Source organism: Sabethes cyaneus, chromosome 1 (assembly GCF_943734655.1).
Source record: "Sabethes cyaneus chromosome 1, idSabCyanKW18_F2, whole genome shotgun sequence".
NCBI classification, from domain to species: Eukaryota; Metazoa; Arthropoda; class Insecta; order Diptera; family Culicidae; genus Sabethes; species Sabethes cyaneus.
The window spans coordinates 116,520,887-116,536,537 of record NC_071353.1 but is presented as its reverse complement, the minus strand read 5'-3'; the positions used below and the strand labels follow the sequence as shown (position 1 = coordinate 116,536,537).

The window sequence follows — 15,651 nt, the reverse complement described above, 5'->3', positions numbered from 1 at the left end:
ACAAGCAATGCGGTTAGTGTCAGGGTTAATGAAGTCTTCTGCACCATCATGGGATTTAATGAAGTCTACTGGACCATCATAGGATTTAAAGTTCGTTTGTTAAAATACTCACATTCGTATTCTACAGAATTCATGGCCTTAATCGCTACAAAAATGCTAGTTTTTTTTCCATTGGAACAGAATTTATCCGCTAAAACAAACTGAATCTATTAATAACATTGTCGTGAGCAGAAGTCGTCGAGCCTCGGGATTTGGTTGAAATCGACTTTCGCATCGTCGAGCGAGACACATCTTCATCAGCATCTGCTCGGACAGCTTACGAGCCCAGATTCTGGCCACTGTTTGTTGTTTGAGGCTTCTGTTGGGTTCTAATTGGTCTGAAACACAAGTTCAACAAGTTCTTGTCCTATTTGACGCCCCTAAAAGCTATCCCCCTGGGCGGAAGCCAGTCTGGCCAAGCGCACGCTACGGCGCTGTCAACATCACTCAAAAAGTTGATGCAAAATACCGGAGTAGGTGTGAAGATGACGTGCGAAGGTGAAGGTTAAGCTGGAGCAGACTTTAACTTCAACAGTATGTCGTGAACACGGTTATTGTTCCCGATCCGGCGACGCGACCTCAGTGCCACTTGAGACATCTGGTATCGCTGTCAAGTGACTCTCCAACCTGCACCTACAACGGCAGAAGTTGTATCTCAGCCGGAAGGTGGAGAGATGAGCGATGCCGATCAGTCAAATCAGGGTGATCTGTTCGTTAATAAAAAACAGTAGTTGGCTGATACGACGTCGCAGAGCATCAGCGAATAAGGCCCAACCAACAAGAGACCACGGAATAAACCCACGCAGATCCTACAGACATGGTGGAAGCTTTAAACGTAGCTTTAACTACGCTGATTATTCCGGTTTCTTGATCACCACGTTTGAGGACTATCCAGCTCCGCTCTTCTGGATTTAGATTGCATTTCCGACCAGGAGACTCCATGTGCAAGTTCAGAAGCTGTCCATTTGAAAATGTATACGTGACATTGGCCTGTTTTGGCACCCTCAAATGGCATGGCTTTGTAATTTCTCAATCATTTCATAATCAGAATGCCGGCTTTTCAACAAGGAAGGTGAGTAGACCGTCACAATGTGTATGGGATGACCGTCGAGCTGCTTAAGAAGATCGATCAAATGTCGGTTAGCGAGATTTTTGAGCAGTGCTTCATACTAAACTAAATGCAATCTTATGAAAACGAGGCCCTCAGTGTCGATATACGGAAGACTACCAATCAGCTGGCGAAAGACTGGTATGAAATTTGAGAAACTTGAACTGGTGGTGGCGACGAGAAAAAAAAGCAAGATATGCGGAATTACAAAATCGGTTGAACACATTATCTCCGTTCGCCTAGAGTTTCGTGAGTCGCAGGAGGAATATAATGTTTGCTAAGCAGGACTGCTTAGCGATGATCCTATGGCGCAAACGCCGCTGCTACTCTTTCTGAAGGATATAGAGCTGTATAACCACGTCTGACGAGCGACGAACTTCGCCCAAGTCTATACTCTATACCTTTTATGCCATGCATATGCAACCAAGAATGAGCTCGACGAAAGTCCTGCAGGGGCCTGCAGGAGACCTCACAGGACCGTGCTCAGAATATGGTGGTAAATCTTCAGGACTATACCATGGTAGATACCGCATGACAAGCCGGATAAACTTTGTTTGCACTCGTTCAATACACAAAGTCCACGCTAGTTGTTGAGGGGGCTGGTACCGAATGGCCAAAACACAAATGGCCGAAATCCAAGTGGCCGAATTTCAATAACAGTCACAGAAGGCCGAATTACGAAAGGCCGAAATTTTTCGGAATGCCTAATAACTACTCAATAAAAAACCATGAATTGGCAAGTAGTTAACAAATAACTTTAATCAAACAAAAAACAAACTACTACTATTAAACAAACGAAACATGCTTTACGAACGCCTTTGTTTAGCGCTTAATAAAAGCGCAACTGCGTCAACAAAATTTTGGGTGCTCATTTTGTGAACATTAACACATTTCGAGTAGATTTTTTCGTCTATTTTTCGGCGCGAATTCGGAACATCCCCCTGAAGAATTCTAAGGATGTTCTCCTTTATCACCTTTTGCTCCACCTACTATTTAGGAGCTTGCATTTTCCTAGGTTTACTGTCTATTGGGAATTATCCCTTAGTTAAGTCCGAACGAGCGGCAGCGAGTAAGGATAGTATGTATCCAACGTTTGCGCAGGTTGAAGCCTATGCATATTTTCGATCGAATATGACATTGGGCCATTTGTGATTCGGCCATTCGTGATTCAGCCTTTTGTGATTCGGCCATTCGTGATTCGGCCATTTGAAATATTATGCCATTCGTTATTTCGGCCATTTGTGTTTCGGCCATTCGTAATTCGGCCATTTGTGTTTCGGCCATTCGTAGGTAATCCGTTGAGGACACCATACCAAGTTACAGTTTTCGAGCAGCGGTCGAACAAGGGCGTAGTATAATGATTTGAGGTAGTAGGAGTCCTGGAAGTCCCGTCCAATTTTCGAGATAAATCCGAGCTGACAAATTGCTTCTGAAATAATTGTTTCGCGATGCGCGTTGAATGTGATATTATTATCTAGCAAAATACTAAGGTCAGTAGCAGTACCAAAGTAGTCAGTACCAAAGAAAATAGAGGTTTGTAAGCGATTAAATATCATCACCTCGCATTTAGTAACACTTATTGCAAGTCCATTTTGATAGCACCAAAAAACAAAAATGTTGAGTAAAGCTTGTAAGACGCGACAATCATCAACTTTTTCAACTACCAGAAACAGTTTTAGGTCATCAGCATACACAAGTCTGCATCCGGTAACCAACTGGAAGATGACGTCGTTGAAAAACAGCGAGAAAAGCAGCGGCCCCATATTGCTGCCTTGTGGAACTCCAGAAACGTTCGTAAATTGAGAGAAAATACAGGATGCAAGCTTCACACACACACAGTACTCTACCATGCAGGTACCTGTCTAGCCATTGTATCATCTGTGGAAATGTACCGAGCCGAGAAAGTTTGAGCAATAATTTTGCATGGTCAATTCGATCAACAGCTGCTTTCAAGTCTGTGCAGGTAACATCAACTTGCTTCTTGTTCTCTATTTGCGAGATGCAAAACGAAGTAAATTCCATCATGTTTGTGCAAACGGAACGACCAGGCATGAAACCATGCTGAGCTGCAGATATTTAATTCTTTGCGCGGGACATCAATCACGATTATCACAAACAGCTTTGATGCTGCAGATAGCCTAGTAATGCAGAATCATGGTTATGAGTTTTCATCAAGCAAATATAAAAAATTAAAAATAATTGCTTCGAAATTTGTACATATATACTTTATGTAACCCAACAAACAGTAGTGTAGAGGTGTCACAATCAAGGCGGCCAATTTAGAGGGCCAAAACGAGAGGTTATTTGATTACCAAACTCGCCCAGGTAACCAATAAGCATTAGTATAAGCAGTAAAGTAATCGCTTATTAGCCTTCCTGGCGTTTTGTACTGCAGGTTGCTGTTTATCAGCGTTTTGACTGCATAATTGTTGTAAATTGGCATCCACAATTCTATTTCAATTCTTCTTGTCGGTAACTAGCTGCAAATAAGCATTGTCAGCACTATAACAGAGCTAGCAATAAAGTAGCTGCTTATTGGCTTGCAATTTAAATTGCATTGGAAATGCTTATTAATTACCTGGGTGCTTTTCAAGTGACGTCGTAGGATATGTGGTAAATAGCGCCGTCTTTTTGAAACCACATAACGGTCAGATCCAATGTTTGCATTTGGGGCAGGATTGACGGTAATAATTTTTCAGTAAAAAGCGGATCTTTTTCAAGTTGATTAAAAGCGGGTACTGCACAGTAACGTGATAGCCATCTTTATCATTGAAAAAATGTGAACCAATGATTCCGCATAAAAGGTGCATTTTTCTGCATGCTTTGGTAGTTCTTCAAATTGATTTAAGACCTATTTAGCACAAAATCGGTAGATCACTCGGCTTCAGCTGTCTTTTAGACGATCTTAGACCAAGATTCTTGTACAGAACTACAGTGCAAGTCCAAACAGCGCGATAATCATAAAATTGCAACAAAGTCTCATTCGATTTTGTCTATCTTTTGGAAGGTTTTCGCATTTCGCATGTTTTTGTTCAATGACATCAGCTCTCCGCGTTTTATTGACCTGTTAAGTCATGTCGCCTAGATTTGTCATTTCCGGTTGGATCGAATTTTTAATCAACAAATGTTTTCCACAACAACCAGCTGTGAGTGGCTGTACTGAAGTGGCTGTATAAAAGTCCTATTAAAGGTCGAGCAAAATCCAGGAAGATTTTTGTCAGCCGATGTTAACTCATTCCTCGTTACCTTCCGAGGAAGGTTGTAAATTGTACACCTTGTAAATCATACAAACTATTTGTGAACTCAATCTATCCCCCTGGAGGGAGCAGTCTTCTATCATCCCTGCGAAGAAAAGGTCACTCAACCAGTAGCAGCAGTAGTAGTCATTGGCCCTGATTTCGAATAACCTTGATAACCAGAAAGCGGAAATCGGCGTAGAACGCTGAAAACATTTCATATCGCTACATAGACAGAGACAAACGGTCTATACCTACGCGCTAGGCTTTTTGCTTGACTGAGCATTGAGCGGATAACAAGTAAACAAACCCGTCAGCAGCGGCGGCGGCGGCGCGATTGTCTCTATTTTTAGCTTATCGTAGAATTTGATTATTCATCGTAAAATTTCCGTAGGAAAGTTACCTGGAGCTGTAATGGACGTATTAGCAAATTTAATATTTGATTATTTTATGCTGTTTTTTTCCTTATGTCGAAAAATTACCAACTGTTCAAAGCCAGAAAATACTAGAACCTGTACGCACTAACCGGCACGTAGTAAGCCATTCGGTTACCGGTTCATCGCAGGCAATAATTGTGGAGGTCGGTGGTATAAAGTGGCAATTAAGAATCAGCACATTGAAGAAATGCGAGAATTAACTAGAAACTTTTGTTTTTCCTTACAGAGGAATAGCTGTGAGTTCGCTAGAAAGTAATTATTACTTTTATTATTGAAATCTAAACAAATTTATTAATTTAATATGGAGGCGCAAGTAGTTTACAATCTGTCTATCTAGCAATCTATCAACAAGTTTGCTTTGTATCGGTAATCTTAGCGGATTTCGTACGATTGAACCAAACTTGATACCTTACTTAGTTTATAAACCTAGCGAAGATACTATGTAGTTCGGTTCAATGTAAAACATTTCCAACTTCCTCTTTTATTTTTATATTACTGCTTTTGTAGGCACAGTCATTTTTGATAAGATATGGAGCTATACGAGGTTAGGTGGACCACGGTTATGTTTTTATATCATATCCTTAGTCAGTTACACAAGCACACACAATTTAACTTTATATGTCGATAAACCGACGACAGACAATTACACTCAAGGTTAGATAATAATTTTATGTTATAGCTAACAACAGGTAATTTTAACGTGGAATGATGATTATGCTAAAAACGTTTTTTTGTTTATTTTAGGCATACCCGCTAACATAGTGTCATTTTACAATTGAACACCTCTAAACTTATTTCTATTCGTATACGTTTCGAGACAGACTAGCGAATGAACCCCAGCCAGAGTGGCCCACCAACAGAGACACGGAGTCAAATGCGAAAACAACAAACAAAGGCAAGCAGCCGCGTGTAAGTCCAATGTTGCCTTATTTATGTAGCCGTATCTTCAAACTAGGATTAGGCCGGTACAAAGTTATGGCACTGTCCTTGTTCATTTGCTGCATGGTAATTCCTGTGTGGTTTGTTTGCGTTACCTATTACGTACCTAGGTATATCCATAGCTACTACTATTTAACAAATCGAAAGTTGAACACGTGTTCCTTTTAGCAGCAGCTTGCTAATTTGTGATCCCGCATCTGTATGAAACAATGGTGGCTTACTTTTGGAGTGGCTCGAGACAGATGTTTGTATAAATAAGGCATACCCTACACCTTTGCATTGATCGTGAATATGGTATTAAATAGTGTCGCCAATGTTGCTTACATTGGGGACGTTTATGTTATTTATGTCTTTTGGGGTCTGTTTACCGGATTTGGTTACATTTACATAGTATTTTTAAAGTATTCTTTCTAGACTACGGTAAAGCATTTTATCCGATGTTGAATTACAAAAACAACTTTTCAATACATTGTTCAAGTACTATGGAAAATTTTCCGCTTTTCTTCTTTCTTTTTTGCATGCGACAAAGGAAACCTGTTGAGTCTTCTCTGCGGCACAAGCTGCGCAGTTGGTCGGGGACAGGAAAAACTATAGAACAATGTTATCGTTATTTTCCAGGATGATTTTCAGCACTGACTGCATTCAGCTGATGCTAAAGCTGTAGTTTTAGACGGTAAACTTATCCCACTTATCCTCTTGATGTGTTCTGAAAAATCCAATTACGCGCGCATCCAAAAAGTTAACACAATAATTGGGCAAGTCACAACCAAAACTGTAAAAGAAATTGGTACTACGACTGTCGCGGCGTACGTTTTCCTACGTACGTTTAGGTGTCATTCTCACGCACCCATGCAAGGCGTCGAGAAATTAATACTCCTTCGTGAAACTAATACCGAACTCGCGTTCAACCTGGCTCATGCCAATTTCGCAACAAGCAATAATCTACTGTAACAAATGAAATCGAACATGTGTCGGCTTCAGAACATTGAAACAACAATTGAATAATCGGATAGTTGAGTGTATAAACATGATTGATTCAGTATTTTTTCAGGTTTTTGGGGTCCATTTTTTGCGTCTTATCAATCAGGCATTCCAATAATCGCTTGTAATTTTCAACAAGAAAACAAATAGGTACTATTCGTCAATTTGCAGTGTTTATTTTTCTACCCATCCCGCAATTGTCCACTATTGGGAGGAAGTAAAAAAAGAGGACGTTAATTCAAATTTTGGACATAAAACGAGAGGAAGTCAATTCAAATTTTGGACGTAAAAAAGTAGACGTTAGTTCAATGTTTGGATATAAAAAGAAAAGACGTTATTTCCATTTTTTCTAAAACCACCTAATGATTTTTGACGACGACGGTAATTAAAATTTTTGACGTAAAACGAGAGGACGTGAAAAAGGTATCTTAAAACGAAATCACGTAAAATGAATGAACGTAAAAAGAGATTCTAGTGTGTTACCATCGTTTATAAACATACTATAAGTAGGGCGTAGCAATACAATATGATGTACCACCAACACAAAATTGATCTTATAGCTTGTCTTTACTTGTCAAACCGCAATAAATTTGTTAGTTTTATAGTGCTATTCAAATGGTAACAACATGACCAAATAATATTTTTGCTGCATTTATAAAAAAATCTATATATATGAGCGTGAGTATGTTTGTATGTATGTTCCATGTTCCATCATAATTTCAGAACACCTTGACCGATCTCCATCAAACTTGGCAAACATATTCCTTGATATAAGCAAATCAGCACTGGGGGGTTGATAAGAGGGGAGGGGAGTCGTAACATGAGGAGGGGGGTAGACTATAACTCCTAAATGCCTGGGCGGTTCTTCACCAACCTTGGCATACATGTTCCTTGACATAAGGGAATCAGCACTGATGGGTTGACAAGAAGAGGGGGGAGATTCATAACAGGGGGGAGGCCATAACTCCGAAATTCCTGGACGGTTCTTCTTCAAACTTGGCACACATGTTCCTTGACAAAAGAGAAACAGCACTGGGGGGTTAACAACAAGGAAAGGGGGGAGGTTCCCTAATAGGAAGGAGAGAGGGACCCTAATAGGTTAGAAAAATTCTAGTATTTTTAGCCCGCAAACTAAAATTGATCAGAATAAGATGTGAATTGCAAAAAGAAAGTTATTATCAATCGGTTTTCATGCCACAGGAAGCAACTAGAATGATTTTGCTACAAGATGAGATTAGTCAACCTCATAGGTTAATATATTCATTTAGTTTAAATATAACTGGCTTTCGAAAATTGCAAGGGTCGATGGTCCGTTGATTTTATCCACCTATCATTGCAATATTACGAAAAAATTTGTGCGCATATGCTGCACAACTGCGGAAACTGCTGAAAATTTATTATTTCTGGCCTGATTTCTGAATAGGTCCTAACTGCAAATGAGAGATTCTCTTTGTGTCTCCTCTCTTACGCTTATCACAACGTGTCAAATACAATTAAATGCATCTTTTTCGTTGGCGTTGGCCTTCCAGTTGGCTTTGAGGTATGACGCTGGCCTAATAAACCAGTCGTCTTATGTTCGAATCTCGACTGGGAGAGGCTGTTAAAGTCAATAGGATCGTAGCAAGTGGCCCTGCAATTGTCCTGCACTCTAATGGCTGGCTGCGAAGTCTGTCGTGTAAAAACAGAAGGTCAAGTTTCGATAACGGAATGTAGCACCTAGGCTTTGCTTTACTTTCCCGAAAAAAAAATTTACAATAAATTTTATAGTAGAAACAATGCATCTACAACAGTTTTTGACGTAGGACTACGACTTACGGCAAGTTTTGAGATAGGGTGTCATTCCAAAAAATCGAAAAATGCGAGCGTCACGAAAAATGAAAGGTTTTGAGCGCTAATAGCTCACCGGTTTTCCGATCGATTTTCAATATTCTTACACCAATCGATCGGAAAATCTTCAAGAATTGGCCCAAAAGAAGATAAGTATGGATTCTTGATGTTGAACTATTGAAAAATTAAAAATAATGAACCTATATTTTACCAGAATTCTCGCTTCGTGATTGGTTGGAAGATTCTTTACGATGATCTAAACCTATACCAATTTGACATCTGTGCTTGGGAAGTGAGCCAAAGCAAGTGACCAAGTTTCCTCATTTCAACAATATTTCTTAACACCGCGGTTCAACCTAGACCATTTTGATGTCCTTGGTTGGAAAGTACGCCAGAGAGAGTCTCAAAGCCCCCTCGTGCCAACAGATTTCTTACGAACGCGATTAAACCTAGTCCAATTTGATGTCTGTGTTAGTGAAGTGTGCCCGAAAAAATGACACAAGTTCGTTGTCCCAACAGATCGCAAATTCTTTACTGCGAGACGATTAAACTTCGGCGAACTTGATATCTGTGTTGGAAAAATGTGCCACAGCTGTAGTGTTCGGTTATAATACGACTCTGTATGAATACGCATGCTTGCCGTTTCATTAGAAGTGAAGTGAAAAGATGTTTCTGTTGATAAAATAGGATTGGATTGGTAAAATCCCTTCAACGTGGGAAACTATGGATAATAAAAACAATCATTAATTTCAGTAAGGTAGCAGGAAAGCAATAGTTTGTGTTCTTGATTTTGTTAAATTGTTTTCAAATGCACAATATTTTGAGAATTGAACGTATGCAATGTTACTACTTTGATAAATGTTACATACAACGCATGTAGCATGTATATATGTTGCATATAGCATGTATACATGAAGAATCGAATGATTACAAGCATGAATACATGCCACTATCACTACAAAGAGACTTACGTAGTCCTGCGTCACCTATATATGCGGTGGTGTCTTGTACACAACCCCTCTGATTTTTTATTGTGAACATTAAAACTTACGGTAAAATTATTGTAAAAGTGCCTCAAACTCAAATTTCATTCACATTTTTGTATCATAGTTTATGCTATAGAATTGGTCATATTTCATCATAAATTTACTGCCTTTTTCAATAAAATTTTGTTTTCTACCATAACCATTACCATAAAAGGACGATAACTTTTACTGTAAATGAAAATTTTTGTTCGAGAAAAACTAGATTTTTTTATTGTTAAGATACTTAACAACACGTCATTGTTATGGTAGAATCTCTGAAAACCATGAAAGTTATGGTAGGTAACAATAAGTTTGATAGTTTGGTTATCTTTTCGGACGATAAATTTTATTGTTTTTACTGTATTTTGTATCCTACTGTTACCATAATTTTTATCTTCGTGTTATGGTTATTTTTTCCGGGTTGATTTGGATCTTTTTCGTATGAAATGGTAGCTGGCGTCATAAGCTAGCTAACCGTTAAGAAAAATTGGACTGAAATGCTTTTTTGCAGCCGTGATAAACGTAAGTAACAGAAGAGACATCAAGAGAATCTCTCATTTGCAGTTAGGGCCTATTCCAAAATCCGGCGAGAACCATTAGCATTAGCAGGGCAGAGCTTATTGAGCTTATTACCTGATGTTTAAAGAGGTTATAAAAACCAAGTGGCCACTTGGTCATTAGAAGGTTATAGTGGATCGCATAGTTTTATTAGCGGTGTTGTTAAAAGGGCCATGCGCACCACTAGAACCACGTAATAAAACCTAGTTTGCTACTTGGGAATATTTAATAATTTTTTTTATAGATTTTGGACCAAGCTGGTAAGAATACCACATCGCTTTTAACAGCTATCCCCTTGAATTTTTTTTATTATCTAATTGAGTGTTGTAAATATTTTCCTGTTTCAGAACCTTCTTTCGCTTTCAATAATGCTACATAAGCCATTCAACTTAGCAATTTTTAAACCACAATCCATTTCAATCAGTTTTTTGCTCTTTACAGAACATCATCTCAAGTTGAAAAGAATGGTTGGAAGTACTAGATACAGGTATACCTCGATAGTACGTACACCTCCGCTTCATTTAGCGTACGTATTACCGAAATGTACGTACTATCGAATCTAACATTGTGGCTTTGAAACATTGTTGTCTTATGCTTAATATTGCATGATATTTGCAAGTTTGCATACACTATTGAATAAATATATATTTTAGTGGTATTGATTTAATATAGCAGGTATTTTTTAACTTTTTTAAATCAATGATTTTGCCCTTTGTGAAACTTGGAATGAAACAAATAAAGTGTTGCTGAAAAGTATACGTACTATCGAGGCAAAATGTACGTAGTATCGAGGATACGTACTATTGAGGCAAAATGTACGTATTATGGAGGGTACGTACTATCGAGGGTACGTACTAGCGAGAGTACGTACTATCGAGGTATACCTGTATTACCCTTTGAATATTCGTAGTTTTTATATCCTTTTAACTACTTTTTATTGGCTCTATAGTCAAGCTTACTTTTTCGCTAGAAATATCCCGTTTCTGGCACGGAAATGCAACATACAATGCGCCTCCATTGCAGTATCGCAACTTTGTATCATCAAAACGAAAAACTATACTAACTCAGGAACAACAAAAACGCTGCCGTGAAATTTTTATACAAAAGATATTCAACTAATGACATAAAGTAGGACATAGTTTTTCCGACTTTCATTTCGGAGTTTTCCATCAACGTGCAAAATTTCATGGAAGCTTACTCACCCCGCTTCTCTTAAATTGTTAATTAAATTTGCTTATATCTATACCTATAAAAATGAATTTCTGTCTGTCTATTTGACCATTATAGACTTGGAAACTACTAAACCGATCGGCAGTGGATGTATGCAGGAGTTTTTGGGGCCGGGAAAAGTTCTTAGGATGGTTTAAAACCCCTCCTTTCTCTGGAAGGGGGGGATCCCATACAAATGAAACATAGATTTCTGCATAAATCGGGAACGAACGGAACCAAACGGGGGTTTTAGTAGACAGAATTTCATTCTATACAATCCAATACAAATGAAACAGAAATTTATGTATAACTCGAGAACTAATCAAGGATATAAATGGAACCAAATTTGGCATGTGGGTGATTTTGGAGGCAGGATTTTATTCTATGGTGGTTCGAGGCTCCCGTACTAATGAAATAGGAATTTTTGCATAACTCTATAATCGAGGTCACACATTAGAGACTCAACTACGCAAAACAACTATACACGCGCCAGTTCTATTAGTTTTTCATTCATTTAGTTGCTAGCGTAGCAACGCTCGCATCGGGCTCAGTTAGTTTTCTAATAGAAAAGTTTGTTTCACGACGTGACGAATTTTTTAAATGGACAATGTCCAAGCAAATGGGAAAATTTCTCTCGGAGTCTGGAAAAATAGGTGATTGATTTTTTATTTAAAATAATGTTTACGTTTTTAAGAACAAAATTTCATCAAATTCTGCAGCCCTCCGGCTCAAACTTGCACTATAATTTTGAAAAACACCTTTTCCCAACATCGGTGTGGTGCCATGGCGATTACTGCTACAAAAATAGAGACATACAGACAGGATAGAACACGATAGGACAGGATTGAACAGCACTGCTGATCCGATCTGACGTCGAGAATTCACTTAATTCATCTTCCTATCAGAGCGAACACTTTTCCCATGTTTATGTTGTTCATGTGTGTTGCATTGCATGTGCGTTTATTAGTTGTAGAAATGCACATGTGTGTACATAGATTGTACACGTGTGTTTCACATATCTGTGTGTGTACAAGTACCAAAGTGGACAACTCATGAGAATTTGTCTTGTGAATTGCTAGTAGGGGCATTAGGGGCATAATGAGCACCCTAACTTGTTGGCTGATTTAAGCACCCAAAATGACAGAATTTTTAAAGTGTCGTCATTGCAAAACATACATTCACTATCGATAATTAAAGGCATACTGTAAACAAATTGAAAAATAATTGATATGATGACGAAAATTGCAATTTAAAGTTGTGCTTCAAAAACTAAAAATCGGTCAATGTGTGGGGCACAATGAGCACCCCCTGGGGCATAATGAGCACCCTTATAAACACATGCTTGAAGGGTGTATATAAGAACAACAACCACACACACATACACACACACACACACACACACACTCACAAACATGCATATACACATGCATAAACACATACATACTCATATACACATACACATATACACCCTGTATATGTATGTATAGAAACATAAAACGCCGATAAAACTATTGACCGCAAGCCACTTAAAGGCAATTAAGCCGCGGAGGTTGCTCCTGGAGCACACAAGGAAAGTTTCGGATTACGCTTAAGCTAGCTGTGTTTTAGTGTTGAAGACATATGATTTTCCATTTCCCTCTACCAGCTGGTATACGAGGGTTCTGATTTCGGGTAGTAATAAAGTAGCATCGAACCTCCATATACAAAACATGGACCACCAGCTCTTGTTCTGCAGCGGGAGCGAAAACAGTTTTGAAGGAATTAATTTGGTCCACCTCTTGCCCCGAGATTGCCCTTTCGTATGGCCTCACTTACCGAGCTAACGTCTGCCGCAGAATGCCGTGGTACCTGGCGGTTTGGTTTGTGAGTATTCCGCCTCGCCTTAGAGTGGTCAAGGCCACTTGCAAGGCCTTTTTTGACCAATTATGTCTTCCGGATTCTCTTGGCATATTCATACCATCACTGTAAACAAGCATTGACGTGATAAACAAAGAAACTGACAGGTTAGTTAATGTGACATAGTGATCATTTCACCCCACCTAAGGGTGCCCATTTCGCCCCCAGTCAATTAGTTAAAGTAAAAATGGGTTTTTACACTAATTATAGTATAAAATCATAACTACAATGAAGGTGAAATTTGAGATACAATGTATACATCATGTTGCAGTTTGCACTTGATAGTTTAAGATATTTAAATGGCCGTAAAAGCTTATTTGGTAGTGCACCAAAATTATAATTTTTTCAGCGTCTGAGAACCAAGTTGAGTTTTTTAATATAACTCCGTGTTTTAAAAGTAAAGATCACTCATTTTTTGATAAATGGATACTGTAGTACCTACAGCAGTGTTTCGTATGCCGTATGATGTTACAAAATGCGTACCTTCGTAGAAAAGAGGGGTGCCCATTTCGCCCCGTGTGCTCATTATGGCCCTAATCCCCCTATTCACGTCGATGTATAATGCATGTATTTACATGGAAATATTTGGACATTTTAGTTATCAAATATTTTAAAAATCTTTTGCTACCTATAATGCCAGCATTCAAAAATTTGTTTCAGTACTGCCAACAGATATTTTTCTGTACATATTAAACACTTCTGTTTGAATATTAACATGCTTTTCAAATAAAATGTTTGTTAGGGTATGACATCGAGTATTATTTGCTGGTCGTTCAGTATTTTCCAGCTGGAAGAATCAAACTAAGAAAAAAAAGAGAAAACGGGAGTGGAAGACAATGAAGAAGAAGACAAATAAGAGGTAGATAAATAGAAGGAAACAATTATTCGTGATTAGTGTGTTGTAGATAAGCCGACTGGTCAACTAATGTTCAAATATTTTGAACATATATTCTGGTCCTTATCAGTACTGGGAATTGGAAATTATCAGTAAAATGAAAGTTTCTGTTTATTTCTCAGGAATAACTCTTTTGACCATTACTTGTAAGGCAGCGATTTTATATTGACTACTTTCTAGATTGGGTTTTCAGTTAGTTGGTAATTACGGAATTTAACCGCTCTTCACTACTTGGACTCTAATAACACTCTAATCGGTTTTGTCATTTTTATTTGCATCCATTTTGGATCTCATTAAAACAAATGTTCCACTTGGCTTGCTGCAGTAACTTACTCAAGTTGAAACGGATACAGTCGGAATGATTTTCAATATACTCACACTCTTGTACGCGCCGCAAACACATAGCTATCATCCGATTTGTTCAATACTTGTGCGCACAAACCGTAAATCCGCCATAAATAGTCGGCTGAAATACGAGTTTTTTCTACGATTGAGAATATCAGCAAAAGTGAACAATGTTAATATTCCAAGCAATCAATTGTAACTTATACGGCTTGTGCAATAGCAATAATTTTCCTAAACTAAAGCAGTCTGAGTGGTTATCCTATTATACTAAATGTCCAAAACATGCTTTAGAAAGAAAACCCATAAAAATACTCAAACTACAAGCCAATCACAATCACGCGACACTATCACCTTCTGTAATTGTGAGGTGAAAGTAGGCGACTCTCCGCCCATAATTTCACAATCTCGCCGCTTTAGTCGACCTTGTGGTATCCTACTACTGCCGTGCTGTGCCGTGCCGTGCCGTGCCGGCCGTAATAATGTACATTGAAGGCGCCAGACAAAGAAGCTTGTAAATTAACGTTTTCCTTTATTCGTCGGAATTCCTATGTACAAACCTCGACGACCGACGACGACGACAACGGAAGGTAGATGTCCCGTGCAAGTCGCAAGTTCGAGTACAAAGAAAGTGTCAACATGACCGGACGCGGGCATGGGATGACGGATACTGATAGTCCGATTGATTGAATGAAAAATTTTATGTACAGGATTTATTGTACAGGATGCAGGATTAATCAATCAATCAAATAACCCATTTTAAGCCTGATAAAAATTCCAGTACCTCTCCGTTTCGAAAGTATACCAGGTACAATACTAAAAAGACGTCATTCAATAATAGTGACTGCAATGGAAATTGCACGCTTCATTCAGCCCACACTTTGCAGAGCATATAAAGTAATTTATTGAACACACTCGATCGATGGAGGAGAACCGGAATCTTGATTCTTGTCTCCGACAGAGCGAACCGAAAGCCATATATTGGGCAGTAGGTAAGCGTTTCGAATTGCATCATAAACTAGTTTGCGTTTGCATTTACGATTCTGGTATTTTAAAAATATGTACTTTAAATGTAGGAATGTTTTAATTTCTCTCGTCCACCGGACAACTTTCTGGAACTTTCCGAAAACACATCAGTATCCGTGCAGTGCAGTTTTCC

At 38.6% G+C, this 15,651-nt stretch overlaps 1 protein-coding gene across 3 annotated transcripts in view; it reads right to left on the bottom strand.

Annotated features, from left to right (window-relative positions):
* Nucleotides 1-15,651, bottom strand: part of LOC128738633 (transcription factor kayak) — a 50,354-nt gene that overhangs the window by 13,807 nt on the left and 20,896 nt on the right. The gene's annotated exons all lie outside the window — the stretch shown is intronic.